The sequence below is a fragment of the Nycticebus coucang genome, chromosome 22 (assembly GCF_027406575.1).
Source record: "Nycticebus coucang isolate mNycCou1 chromosome 22, mNycCou1.pri, whole genome shotgun sequence".
Lineage (NCBI taxonomy): Eukaryota > Metazoa > Chordata > Mammalia > Primates > Lorisidae > Nycticebus > Nycticebus coucang.
In genome coordinates this window covers 7,004,238-7,019,039 of record NC_069801.1, presented here as the reverse complement: position 1 = coordinate 7,019,039, position 14,802 = coordinate 7,004,238, and positions in this window count along the sequence as shown.

Below are 14,802 nucleotides of genomic sequence, written 5' to 3'. Positions count from 1 at the left end.
GCTAGGACTACAGGTGTCCCAGCTCTACCCTGGGCTTGTTTTTTTTCTATTTTTAGTAGAGACTGGGTCTTGCTCTTGCTGAGGCTGGTCCTGAGCTCAAGCAATTCACCCACCTAGGCCTCCCAGACTGCTACAATTACAGGCATGAGCTACTGTGCCTAGCCAAAGGCTTCATTTATTTATTATGTCATGTCTGCGTTCCTCACCAAGTCCCTGAATCAAGAACATATCTGTGTTTTTATTTTTATTTATTTTGAGACACAGTCTCACTATGTTGCCTTTGGTAGAGTGCCTTGGTATCAGAGCTCCCAGCGACCTCCAACTCCTGGGCTCAAGTGATTCTCTCTCTTTTTTTTTTTTTGGCCGGGGCTGGGTTTGAACCCGCCACCTCCGGCATATGGGACCGGCGCCCTACCCGCTGAGCCACAGGAGCCGCCCCTCTCTCTTTTTTTTTTTTAAGACCGAGTCTCACTTTGTCTCCCTCAGTAGAGTGCTGTGGGGTCTCGCTCTTGCTTTGTTCTGGCTGGTCTTGAACCCCTGACCTCCAGCAATCCACCTGTCTTGGCCTCCCAGAGTGCTAGGATTACAGGCATGAGCCACCGCGCCCGGCCTATGTTTTTATTTTTATCATTATTGCCATCTGCGTAACCAGAAGCCGAGTTTAAGAGAAATGGCAATTGGTTCTTGCTTGTTTTTCAAAATTTACATAAAATAGCACTTAGAATTTTCCTCTGACTACACTGTGTTCATGGTAGGACACCTTCTGTGCAAGTAGCAGAAAAGCTTACCTCAAACTGGCTACAACAGTAAAAGGAATTTATAGAATTACGTAACTACAAAGCTCAGAAGTAGACTTTCAGGTAAGGCTTGTTTTGGGGACTCAACAGTGGCCCCAAGTGCCTTTTTGGTTCTCAGCTTTGTTCTGCAGTATGTGCTTGGTCCTCTGGCTGGGCTCCTTCAAGGAGTTCAGACGGCCCAGACCTCAGTTATGCTCCTCAGAACCCTCTTCCCAGCTAGGCCTTGCCTTTTGGACTTCCTTTCCTGTCCATCTGTGCATCACTCACTGTTACCAAGAACCCTGCTGAGTCAATTTAGACAGAATCCCAGGTCCTCAGCCTCCACCTCTCCCCCCAGGTGGCTGATCACTGTGGCGGCTGGGTTTACCCCTGATGTTTCCTTTTAGTTATTTCCTACCCATTGATCCTGCCCTCAGCTCCCACTCTGCTCCTTAGCAACAAATTCCCACTTTTCTTGTTGTATTCAAAGTTGAGCCCAATCTCTGCCAGACTTTAGTCAGGCCACTAAACCTTCACCTGAGTCCATCTTTGTACTTTCTCATAAAATCCAGTTTTGGCAAAGAACCTGCCAAGTGTTCAGATCACACTCAATATCTGACTGAGGTCTTCATCTGCGACCATCCTCCAAGCGATGTCGGATCACCCCTTCCTCAGCGAGAATCCCATTAGATGGGTGCTGTAGCTTAAATGTTTGCCCCTTGTAAATCTCATGTTGAAATTTGATCCCCAGTGTTGGAGGTGGGGCTTAATGGAAAGCATGTGGGTCAGGGGCAGATTCCTCATGACTAGATTAGTGACCTGGGAACAGGAGTGACTGCATTCTCCCTCCTGTTATTAGTTAGCTCCCCTGACTGGTTGTTAAAAAGAGCCTGACATTCAACAAGATCCTAGCAAACAGAATCCAGCAACACATCAAACAAATTATACATCACCACCAAGTCGGTGTTATCCCAGGGTCTCAAGGCTGGTTCAATATACGTAAATCTATAAATATAATTCAGCACATAAACAAATTAAAAAACAAAGACCATATGATTCTCTCAATTGATGCAGAAAAAGCTTTTGATAATATCCTCAGAACACTTAAGAAAATTGGTATAAAAGGGACATTTCTTAAACTAATAGAGGCCATCTACAGCAAACCCACAGCCAATATCGTATTGAATGGAGTTAAATTGAAATTATTTCCACTCAGATCAGGAACCAGACAAGGCTGCCCATTGTCTCCACTGCTCTTTAACATTGTAATGGAAGTTTTAGCCGCCGCAATTAGGGAAGAAAAGGCGATCAAGGGTATCCATATAGGGTCAGAAGAGATCAAACTTTCACTCTTCACAGATGATATGATTGTATACCTGGAAAACACCAGGGATTCTACTACAAAACTCTCAGAAGTGATCAAGGAATACAGCAGCATCTCAGGTTACAAAATCAACATTCATAAATCAGTAGCCTTTATGTATTACCAACAACAGTCAAGCTGAAAAAAACAGTTAAGGACTCTATTCCATTCACAATAGTGCCAAAGAAGATGAAATATTTGGGAGTTTATTTAACAAAGGACGTGAAAGATCTCTATAAAGAGAACTATGAAACTCTAAGAAAAGAAATAGCTGAAAATGTTAACAAATGGAAAAACACACCATGCTCATGGCTGGGAAGAATCAACATTGTTAAAATGTCCATATTACCCAAAGCAGTATACAATTTTAATGCAATCCCTATTAAAGCTCCACTGTCATACTTTAAAGAGCTTGAAAAAATAATACTTCGTTTTATATGGAATCAGAAAAAACCTTGAATAGCCAAGACATTACTCAGAAATAAAAACAAAGCAGGTAAAATCACGCTACCAGACCTTAGACTATACTATACATTGATAGTGATCAAAGCAGCATGGTACTGGCACAAAAACAGAGAGGTAGATGTCTGGAACAGAACAGAGAACCAAGAGATGAACCCAGCTACTTACCGTTATTTGATCTTTGACAAGCCAATTAAAAACATTCAGTGGGGGAAAGATTCCCTATTAAACAAATGGTGCTGGGTGAACTGGCTGGCAACCTGTAGAAGACTGAAACTGGACCCACACCTTTCACCATTAACTAAGATAGACTCTCACTGGATTAAAGATTTAAACTTAAGACATGAAACCATAAAAATACTAGAAGAGAGTGCAGGGAAAACTCTTGAAGAAATCGGTCTGGGCGAGTATTTTATAAGGAGGACCCCCCTGGGCAATTGAAGCAGCTTCAAAAATACACTACTGGGACCTGATCAAACTAAAAAGCTTCTGCACAGCCAAGAACACAGTAATTAAAGCAAGCAAACAGCCCTTAGAATGGGAGAAGATATTTGCAGGTTATGTCTCTGACAAAGGTTTAATAACCAGAATCCACAGAGAACTCAAACATATAAGCAAGAAAAGAACAGGTGATTCCATCACAGGCTGGGCAAGGGACTTGAAGAGAAACTTCTCTGAAGAAGACAGGCGCACGGCCTACAGACATATGAAAAAATGCTCATCGGGCGGCGCCTGTGGCTTAGTGAGTAGGGCGCCTGCCCCATATGCCGAGGGTGGCGGGTTCAAACCCAGCCCCGGCCAAACTGCAACAAAAAAATAGTCGGGCGTTGTGGTGGGCGCCTGTAGTCCCAGCTGCTCGGGAGGCTAAGGCAAGAGAATCGCGTAAGCCCAAGAGTTAGAGGTTGCTGTGAGCCGTGTGACGCCACGGCACTCTACCTGAGGGCGGTACAGTGAGACTCTGTCTCTACAAAAAAAAAAAAAAAAATGCTCATCATCCTTAATCATCAGAGAAATGCAAATCAAAACTACTTTGAGATATCATGTAACTCCAGTAAGATTAGCCCATATCACAAAACCAAGACCAGAGATGTTGGCGTGGATGTGGAGAAAAGGGAACACTTTTACACTGCTGGTGGGAATGCAAATTAATACATTCCCTTTGGAAAGATGTTTGTAGAACACTTAGAGATCTAAAAATAGATCTGCCATTCAATCCTATAATTCCTCTACTAGGTATGTACCCAGAAGACCAAAAATCGTATTATAACAAAGATATTTGTACCAGAATGTATATTGCAGCCCAATTCATAATTGCTAAGTCATGGGAAAAGCCCAAGTGCCCATTGATCCACAAATGGATTAATAAATTGTGGTATATGTACACCATGGAATATTATGCAGCCTTAAAGAAAGATGGAGATTTTACCTCTTTCATATTTACATGGATGGAGCTAGAACATATTCTTTGTAATAAAGTATCTCAAGAATGAAAGAAAAAGTATCCAATATATTCAGCCCTACTATGAAACTAATTTATGGCTTTCATATGAAAGCTATAACCCAGTTATAACCTAAGCATATGGGGAAGAGGGAGAGGGAGGGGAGGGAGGGGGGAGGATGGACGGAGGGAGGGTGATGGGTGAGATTACACCTACGGTGCATCTTACAAGGGTACACGTGAAACTTAGTAAATGTAGAATATAAATGTCTTAACACAATAACTAAGAAAATGCCAGGAAGGCTATGTTCACCAGTGTGATGAAAATATGTCATATGGTCTATAAAACCCATGTATGGTGCCCCATGATCGCATTAATGTACAGAGCTATGATTTAATAATAAAAATAAATAAATAAATAAAAAGAGCCTGACCTGGCTCAGCGCCTGTAGCACAGTGGTTACGGCACCAGCCACATACACAGAGGCTGGCAGGTTCAAACCCAGCCCAGGCCAGCTAAACAATGACAACTGCAACAAAAAATAGCTGGGTGTTGTGGCAGGTGCCTGTTGTCCCAGCTGCTTGGGAGGCTGAGGCAAGACAATTGCTTAAGCCCAAGAGTTTGAGGTTGCTGTGAGCTGTGACACCACAGCACTCTACTGAGGGCGACACAGTGAGACTGTCTCCAAAAAAATGAAAGAGCCTCACTTGCATGTGCTCACCCTTACATATGCACATTCCTCCCCACCACCCCTTGATCTCTGCACGTGCTGACTCTGCTTCCTCTTCCTGAGTGAGTGGAAGCAGCCTGAAGCCCTCACCAGGAGCAGAAGCTGACACCGTGCTGCTAAGAGAGCCTGTGGAACCACAGGCCAAAAACCCTATTTTCTTCGCTTTTATTTATTTATTTAGATACAGGCACTCGCTATGTTGCCCTCAACAGAATGCTGTAGCGTCACAGCTCATAGCAACCTCAAACTCTTGGGGTTGAAACCTCGAGAATCAAACCTCTGATTCTCTTGCCTCAGCCTCCCAAGTAGCTGGGACTACAGGCACCCACCACAACACCCGGCTATTTTTGTTGTTGTTGTTGTTATAGTTGTCATTGTGGTTTAGTGGCCCGGGCTGAGTTCAAATCCTCGACCCTTGGTGAATGTGGCAGTGCTACAGGCACTAAGCCCATTATCTTTTTTTTAGACAGAATTTCACTTTGTCATCCTCAGTAGAGTGCTGTAGCGCCATAGCTCACGGCAACCTCAAACTCTTGGGCTTAAATGATCCTCCTGCGTCAGCCTCCTGAGTAGCTGGGTTCACAGATGCCTGCCACAGACTATCCAGCTTTGAAGAAGGTCTTTTTTTTTTTTTCTTTTTTTTTGTAGAGACAGAGTCTCACTTTATGCCCCTTGGTAGAGTGCCGTGGCATCACACAGCTCACAGCACCCTCCAGCTCCTGGGCTTAAGCGATTCTCTTGCCTCAGCCTCCCGAGTAGCTGGGACTACAGGCGCCCGCCACAATGCCCGGCTATTTTTTTGTTGCAGTTTGGCCGGGGCTGGGTTTGAACCCGCCACCCTCGGCATATGGGGCCGGCGCCCTACTCACTGAGCCACAGGCGCTGCGCGAAGAAGGCCATTTTGACACGTTACCACGTGGACGAACCGTGATTTATGCTGAGTAAAATAAAACACGAGCACAAATAACTGTGTGATTGCCTTTGTTTGGGGCGCTTCAAGGGGCCAGGTTTGCAGAGACGGAAAATAGACCAGTGGGTGCCAGGAGCTGGGCAGAGGAGGAAACGAGAGGTCGTGTTTAATGGGAACAGGGTTCTGAAGATGGAGATTAGCCATGGTTGCATAGCAACGTAAACGTACTTATCGCCACTGTCCTGTATGCTTAAAAAACGGTTAAAGTGGTGAATTTTATGTTATGCTTATTTTTACCACAATTGCAAAAAACCTACATGAGAAAGACCGAAGAGCAAGGGCCCTCCGTCCTTCCCAGGGCGCAGCTCCTCGGCAGGGCCCTCCCGCTCCTCTGGCGCCCCGCGCCGGCCCCGCTTTTCCTCCCCGCCGCCCGGTCTCCCCAGGCGGCCAAACCCGGCCCGCGGCCGCCCCCTGCTGGACGCCTCGCACCGCTGCGAAGTTCTCGCCGGGGACGCCGGTTCTTGGACCCTTCACATTCAGAATTTAAGCCAAAATGAGCCCCCAGGCCTGCCATGTGCCAGTTGGAGAGAGGAGCGGGAGCCTTGCTAAGTTAGAAGCCACATTTCTCTGCTTTATTTCTAACTCTTAAAATGCCTAAAGAAAGAGCCCATCTGCGTAAAACGGACGGACTTAAAACTGCAGACAACTCCCCGCTTGGATGTGGTGGGCTGCCTGAGTGAGACCAGCCAGTAATCCCAGCACTGTGGGAGGCCCAGGCGGGAGAGTGCCTTAAGGTCAGGAGTTCAAGACTAGCCTGGACAACATAGGGAGGCCCGGTCTCTACAAAAAAACTCACCACCAATAATAAAACATTTTCAAGTCATGAGGTTTGAAGGAGAGGGAGGGAGAGAAGAAAAAACAAATGGGGGGCGGCGCCTGTGGCTCAGTCGGTAAGGTGCCGGCCCCATATACCGAGGGTGGCGGGTTCAAACCCGACCCCGGCCAAACTGCAACCAAAAAATAGCCGGGCGTTGTGGCGGGCGCCTGTAGTCCCAGCTACTCGGGAGGCTGAGGCAAGAGAATCACTTAAGCCCAGGAGTTGGAGGTTGCTGTGAGCTGTGTGAGGCCACAGCACTCTACCAAGGGCCATAAAGTGAGACCCTGTCTCTACAAAAAAAAAAAAGAAAAAAAAAAGAAAAAACAAATGGGGATGGGAGGAATGGAAAAAAAGAAGGAGGGAAGATGCTTAGACCTCCTGGTAGAGCTGGGAAACCATTGCTTTTCTCAACAGTGATTATAATTGTAAGGTTTAGCTTTATTAATATTTTGTTTGTTTTGAGACAGGGTATCTGTTACCTAGGCTGTGGTGCAGTGTGTGATCATAGCTCACTGCAGCCTGGAATTCCTGGGCTGAACCTGTCTTCCTGCCGTGGTCTCCTGAGTAGATGGAACTATAGGCCTATACCACAATGCTTGTCTAATTATTATTATTATTTTATTTATTTTTTATTTATTTTTGTTTGTTTTTTGTTGCAGTTTGGCCGGGGTCAGTTTTGAACCCACTACCCTCGGTATATGGGGCCAGCGCCCTACTCACTGAGCCACAGGCGCCACCCGATTTTTTATTTTTTATTTTTTGGCCGGGGCTGGGCTTGAACCCGCCACCTCCGGCATATGGGACCGGCGCCCTACCCGTTGAGCCACAGGCGCCGCCCTCGATTTTTTATTTTTTTGAGACAGAGCCTCAAGCTGTCGCCCTGGGTAGAGTGCTGTGACATCACAGCTCACAGCAACCTCCAACTCCTGGGGTTAAGGGATTCTCTTGCCTCCACCTCCCAAGTAGCTGGGACTACAGTCACCCGCCACAACGCCTGGCTATTTTTTGATTATAGTTGTCATTGTTGTTTGGCAGGCCCAGGCTTTGAACCCGCCAGCTTTGGTGTATGTGGCTGGTGCCTTAGCCGCTTGAGCTACAGGTGCCAAGCCTGTCTAATTATTTTATTTTTTGTAGAGATAGGGTCTCACTGTGTTGCCCAAGGTGGATGACAAATCCAGGCCTTAAATAATCCTCCTGCCTTGGCCCCCCAAAGTGCTAGGATTACAGGCCTGAGCCCCTGGGGCATCGACTTGTTCTTCACATCATGCCCCTAAATCTTGACTCTGGCTCATTCCTCCACATCCTCAGGAGTTAGGAACTGAAATGTGCACCCCCACCTCCAATTCATAGGTTGTATGAACTAAAATAAAGTTGAAACCCCAAACTGATTGAGTGGACCCCTTCTTGGGCAAAGGGACTGCAGAAATATCCTAAAGCTAAGTTGCTGGCCATGAGAGAGGAGGTCAGATATGCCTTGTCATGCAGCCTTTTCCTTCTTGGAAATATCCTTAGTAACTCATTAGCAGGCCTAAGGCTCACACCACACCAGCAGACCATCAATTTTCTCAACAGATCCCTTGAGTTAGGTAACGTCTGGTGGTTTGTCTCTGATTACCGATTGTGGTTATCTCAAATTAAAACATTCCAAACCAGGCTCGGCGCCTGTGGCTCAAGCGGCTAAGGTGCCAGCCACATACACCGGAGCTGGCAGGTTCAAATCCAGCCCAAGCCTGCCAAACAACAATGACGGCTGCAACCCAAAAATAGCCTGGCATTGTGGCGGGCGCTTGTAGTCCCAGCTACTTGGGAGGTGGAGGCAGGAGAATCGCTTGAGCCCAGGAGTTGGAGGTTGCTGTGAACTGTGATGCCATGGCACTCTACCCAGGCTGACAGTTTGAGGCTCTGTCTCAAAAACATAAAAATAAAAAAATTCCAAATCTTTGAGACAGAGCTTTGTTTCTTTTTTTTTTTTTTTTGTAGAGACAGAGTCTCACTTTATGGCCCTCGGTAGAGTGCCGTGGCCTCACACAGCTCACAGCAACCTCCAACTTCTGGGCTTAGGCGATTCTCTTGCCTCAGCCTCCCGAGTAGCTGGGACTACAGGCGCCCGCCACAATGCCCGGCTATTTTTTGGTTTTGCAGTTTGGCTGGGGCCGGGTTTGAACCCGCTGCCCTCGGTATATGGGGCCGGCGTCTTACTGACTGAGCCACAGGCGCCGCCCAGAGCTTTGTTTCTTTAACCAGTTACAAATCAAAGAATCTTTCAACTCATCTATAACCTGTATGTCCCATCCTCTTAGAGATGTCCTGCCTTTTTGGGCCTAACCAATGACCCAATGTGTTGACTTAGAGTCTCACGTGTAATTAATTCCTATCTTCATGAATGTATAAGGCAAACTGTAACCCAGCTACCACAGGCACATTTTCTCAGGACCTCTTAAGGTCATGTGCTCCAGGTGGTCACACACATTTGGCTCAGAATAAACCTCTTTAAATTATTTTATAGAGTTTTTTTTTTTTTTGAGCTGGGCGCAGTGGCTCACGCCTGTAATCCTAGCATTTGGGGAGGGTGAGGAGGGTGGATAGCTTGAGCTCAGGAGTTTGAGACCAGCCTGAGCAAAAAGCGAGACCCCATCTGTACTAAAAATAGAAAAAATTGAGGTGAAAGGATTGCTTGAGCCTAAGAGTTGGAGGTTGCTGTGAGCTATGATGCCATGACACTCTACCCAGGGTGATGGCTTGAGACTCTGTCTCACCAAAAAAAAAAAAAGTTGAAACTTGGCTCGGTGCCTGTGGCTCAGGCAGCTAAGGGGCCAGCCACATATACCTGAGCTAGCGGGTTCGAATCCAGCCTGGGCCTGCCAAACAACAATGACGACTGCAACCAAAAAATAGCTGGGCGTTGTAGCGGGTGTCTGTAGTCCCAGCTACTTGGGAGATGGAGGCAGGAGAATCGCTTGAGCCCAGGAGTTGGAGGTTGCTGTGAGCTGTGATGCCACAGCGCTCTACCCAGGGTGACAGCTCTGTCTCAAAAAATAATAATAAAAAGGGCGGCGCCTGTGGTTCAGTCGGTGGAGTGCCGTCCCCATATACCGAGGGTGGTGGGTTCAAACCTGGCCCCGGCCAAACTGCAACCCAAAAATAGCCGGGCGTTGTGGCGGGCGCCTGTAGTCCCAGCTACTCGGGAGGCTGAGGCAAGAGAATCGCTTAAGCCCCAGGAGTTGGAGGTTGCTGTGAGCTGTGTGAGGCCATGGCACTCTACCGAGGGCCATAAAGTGAGACTCTGTCTCTACAAAAAAAAAATAATAATAATAATAAAAAGTGGAAACCTTTATCCCTAATGTGACTCTATTTGCGATAGAATCCTTGCCAAAGTGACTAAGGTTAACAGAGGCCATACGAGTGGGGTCCTGATCTCATCTGGCTGGCGTCCTCCTAAGAAGAGAAGGAAACAGCAGGGATGCACGCAGAGCAAAGGCCAAGTGAGGACACAGCAAGAACAAAGAGACAGCCGTAGGGAGAAACCAGACGTCCCCACACCTCCATCTGGACTTCCTGCCTCCAGAACTGGGAGAAAGTAAATTTCTGTTGCTCAGGGTCCTCACTCTGGTGTTTTGTTACGCCAGTGGATGGAGCTCAGGACATGCTGCCCCAAGATATGGCACCTTGGCATTTGAGAAAACAGCAGAAGCGGAAAGTCACTCTTGCCTCCCTCTCATCCCTTCTCCCTGAAGCAGCCCATAAACCTAGCTGACCTCCCTGAAGTAGGTCATGAGATTCTCCTTCTAGAAGTGCTCTCCTAATACCCAGGGAATGTCCTTATCTGTGAAGACAAGGACACAGGGAAGAATCTGAACAGACAGGCCTTGTAAAACTACCTCCAGCTTATTAACAGGAGCCCCTGATGTCCAGTCACACTTCATGACTGACCATTCTTCATCAGACCTATGCGTAAAAATACGCGTTGGGTCTTCATTTCTAAAGGCTTCTATGTCATGTAAAACTTCCATGAAGTTCCAAATGTGTATGGAAACTTCCATACACACTTGTATGCTTTTCTCTTGTTAATCTGTCTTCTGTTGTAGGAGCCTGAGCCACAACAAGGATGGGTCCCCTTGTGACAGGTGAGTGGGACAGATAGGCTTTTTCCCCCTGCACAGCCCAAGCAGACTAATACAGTGGGTGACCCCTTTACTTTTTTTTTTTTACATGAAATTCATGTAACTTAAAATTAACCTTTTAAAAATTTATTTATTTATTTATTTTGAGACAGAGGCTCACTATGTCACCCTCAGTAGAGCCATGGCGTCACAGTTCACAGCAACCTCAAACTCTTAGGCTTAAGCGATTCTCTTGCCTTAGCCTCCCAAGTAGCTGGGACTACAGGCACTCTCCACCATGCCCAGCTGTTTTTTGGTTGGAGTTGTCATGGTTGTTTAGCTGGCCCAAGCCAGGTTGGAACCTGCCATCCTCAGTGTATGTGGCTGGCACCTAAGCACTGTGCTATGGGCGCCACGCCATGCTTCCAAAATGTTTTCAACACTCCAAACAGCAACTCTGCACCCATAATCATTAACTCCCTAGTCTCCTTAACTCTCAAGCCACTGGTAATCTCTAATTTACTTCTGTCTCTGCACTTGCTTATTCTGAACATTTCATATAAGTGGAATCATATTATATATGGTGGTGATGGTTAACTTTATGTGTCACTTGAGTGGGTTAAACGATGCTGCGTAAAAACATTATTTATGGGAGTGTCCATGTGTGTTTCTGGGAGAGATCAGCATATGCATCAGTAGACTGAGTAAAGATCTGCCCTCACCAATGTGGGGGGACCTCAACCAGTCCACTGGGGGCCCTAACAGGGCAAAGAGTTGGAGAAAGGGTGAATTTTCTCTCTTCTGTAGCTGGGCCGTCCATCTTCTCCTGTATTCAGACATCCGAGCTCCTGGTTCTCAGGACTGGTTTTCTTGGTTCTCAAGCCTGCAGACAGCTTATCTTGGGGTTTCTGGGTCTCCTTATCCTCCTGAGCCAATTCCCACAAGAAATCTCCTCACATATTGTAGAAAATGAAGCAATCTATCTCTAACGCTAATCCCTCATGTGGACTCTGATTAACCCCAGTTCTGGGAATGCCTCTAAGATTTCCACTTTCACATACTTACCATAAATCCTGCCCTTAGGCAAACTCTGGTCTTTCCCTAGGGGGTGGACTTGTTTGTCCTATGTATTCCTCCTCTGTGTACCTAAGCTCTGGGGCTGGGGCATAACAGGGCATGGACCCACCATCTCCTCCTGCTGGACTTCCTCTCTCCAGCTGTTATACAAAAAGCTCTATGTGTTTAACTTATGATTAGTCACACTATTACTGGATGCTAACCTACCTTATAGAAAATTTAGATTTCTTTTTTTTTTTTTCTTTTTGAGACAGAGTCTCACTCTCTTGCCCAGGAATAGAGTGCCCTGGTGTCAGCCTAGCTCACAGCAACCTCAAACTCCTGGGTTCAGGCGTTCCTCCTGCCTCGGCCTCCTGAGTACCTGACACTAGTGCCCAGCTAGTTTTTCTCTTTTTTTTTTTTTTTTAATCTTTTTTTTTTTGTTTTTTTTGTTTTTTTTTTTTGGCCGGTGCTGGGTTTGAACCCACCACCTCCGGCATATGGGACCGGCGCCCTACTCCTTGAGCCACAGGTGCCGCCCTAGTTTTTCTCTTTTTAGCAGAGATGGGGTCTCACTCTTCCTCAGGCTGGTCTCAAACTCCTGATCTAGAGTGCTGGGATTATAGACATGAGCCACCACGCCGTGCCAGAATTTAGTTTCTGATGGTAGAATGTTAAGTCCTTAAAATGCAAAACTTATTTAATAGACTTGGCAGCAAGAGTAGAAGCATCTGATGTTTATGGGCTGAAAAGCTGGTGACACTAGTCATGTGGTTGTAAGCCATTTTGGCCAAATTGTCATCTGCTAAACTTTGGGGTGAAACCACATGCTCATAGTATCAGAGGAATAGTAAGAAAAATTTGAAGGCCAGTCGTGTTGGCTCACACCTATAATCCTAGCCATCTGGGAGGTCAAGGCAATGGATTGACTGAGCTCAGGAGTTCAAGACCAGACTGAGCAAGAGCAAGACCCCGTCTCTACTAAAAAGAGAAAAACTAGCCAGGCATTGTGTTGGGTACCTGTAGTCCCAACTACTTGGGACACTGAGGCAAGAGGACCCTTTGAGCCCAAGGGTTTGAGGTTGCTGTGAGCTATGAGGGCATAGCACTCTACTCAAGATGACAGGGTGAGACTCTGTCTTAAAAAAAGAGAAAGGGCAGCGCCTGTGGCTCAAGGAGTAGGGTGCCGGTCCCATATGCCGGAGGTGGCGGGTTCAAACCCAGTCCCGGCCAAAAATCACACACACACAAAAAAATACAATATAGGGCGGCGCCTGTGGCTCAGCGGGTAGGGCGCCGGTCCCATATGCCGGAGGTGGCGGGTTCAAACCCAGCCCCGGCCAAATTAAAAAAAAAAAAAAAAAAGAGAAAGAAAGAAAGAAAGAAAAATTCGGGCGGCGCCTGTGGCTCAGTCGGTAGGGCGCTGGCCCCACATACCGAGTGTGGCGGGTTCAAACCCGGCCCCGGCTGAACTGCAAACCAAAAAATAGCTGGGCGTTGTGGTGGGCGCCTGTAGTCCCAGCTACTCGGGAGGCTGAGGCAAGAGAATCGCTTAAGCCCAGGAGCTGGAGGTTGCTGTGAGCTGTGTGATGCCATGGCACTCTACCGAGGGTGATAAAGTAAGACTCTGTCTCTACAAAAAAAAAAAAAAAAAAAGAAAGAAAAATTCGGGTCAGGAAGTTGGAGGTAGGTACTTTTTTTTCCTTCTCAGATGCATGGGAAATTTCCAAATATACACAAATGTAGAGAGACTGGCTTAATTAACCCACATATATCCAGCTTAAATACGTTATCAAAAATTTTGCAATTCTTATTTTATACCCTAATGTTTGGTGTTTTTTTTTTTACTATTTCAAGGCGTGTTTCAGACATATACTTTTCCTATAAATATGTTAGTATATCTTTAACAGATAGGCACTACTAAAGCATTCCACCATGATACCATTAATGTGCCAAGAAAATTAATAAATTTTGTATATACATATATTTAGAGATGGGGATCTCATTGTGTTGCCCAGGCAGATCTCAAATTGCTGGCCTCAAGAGGTCCTCCCAACTGTGCCAGCTTCAAGTAAGAATAGCTGGGCATTGTGGCAGGCACCTGCTATGTGGGAGGCTGAGGCAAGACGATCACTTAAGCCCAAGAGTTTGAGGTTGCTGTGAGCTATGACACTACGGCATTCTTCCAAGGGCACAAAGTGAGACTCTGTCTCAAAAGAACAAAATAAGGACTTTCTGTCCCTATTTGCTCCACCTGAAATACAGATTGCTCAAGAAAAGCACAAGATAAATATTGCTGGTCACTTGTTGCTGCTGTCAGTCAAGTCCTGTAGGAGAAGGATGCCTGAGAGCCAGCCAGGTGGGAGCTGGTGACTCTGCAGTCAGAGGTGGAGCAGAGCATACCTTTGCTAAGAGACACACATTCTTCCTGTGAACGGAATTTTCAGAGTCTTGTACGTTGGAGCTTTGAAGGATTGAAAGAAAGTCAACTGCTTCTATGTCCTAAACTGAAGTTGGTATCTCGAGAACAGTGGTCTTAGCAGATGAGACTGTAGTCCAGACCCGCTCACAGCCCCCTGCCTGTGCCGCGGGGCCAGCCTCGAGCTGTCCTGCTGCACCCGCTGCTCATCACCCACCCTCCCTCCTCAGGGCCTTTGCACTTGTCCTCTGTTTCCAGCTATCCACAAGCTTGATCCCTTGCCTTAAGACTCTACCTAAATGTCACATTTTTCTGAGGTCTTCTTTTTTTTTTTTTTTTGTGGTTTTTGGCTGGGGCTGGGTTTGAACCTGCCACCTCCGGCATATGGGACCGGCACCCTACTCCTTGAGCCACAGGCACCGCCCGAGGTCTTCTTAATCATCTTCCTTAAAAGAGCACCACCAACATCCTGCTTTCCCTCCTTGTCCCTATTTTGTTTTGTAGCTCTTACCACCATCTAACATGCTATATATTTTTTTGAGACAGAGTCTTACTATGTCACCCTTGGTAAAGTGCCGTGGCGTCACAGCTCACAGCAACCTCAAACTCTTGGGCTTAAGCAATTCTCTTGCCTCAGCCTCCCAAGTACCTGGGACTACAGGCGCCTGCC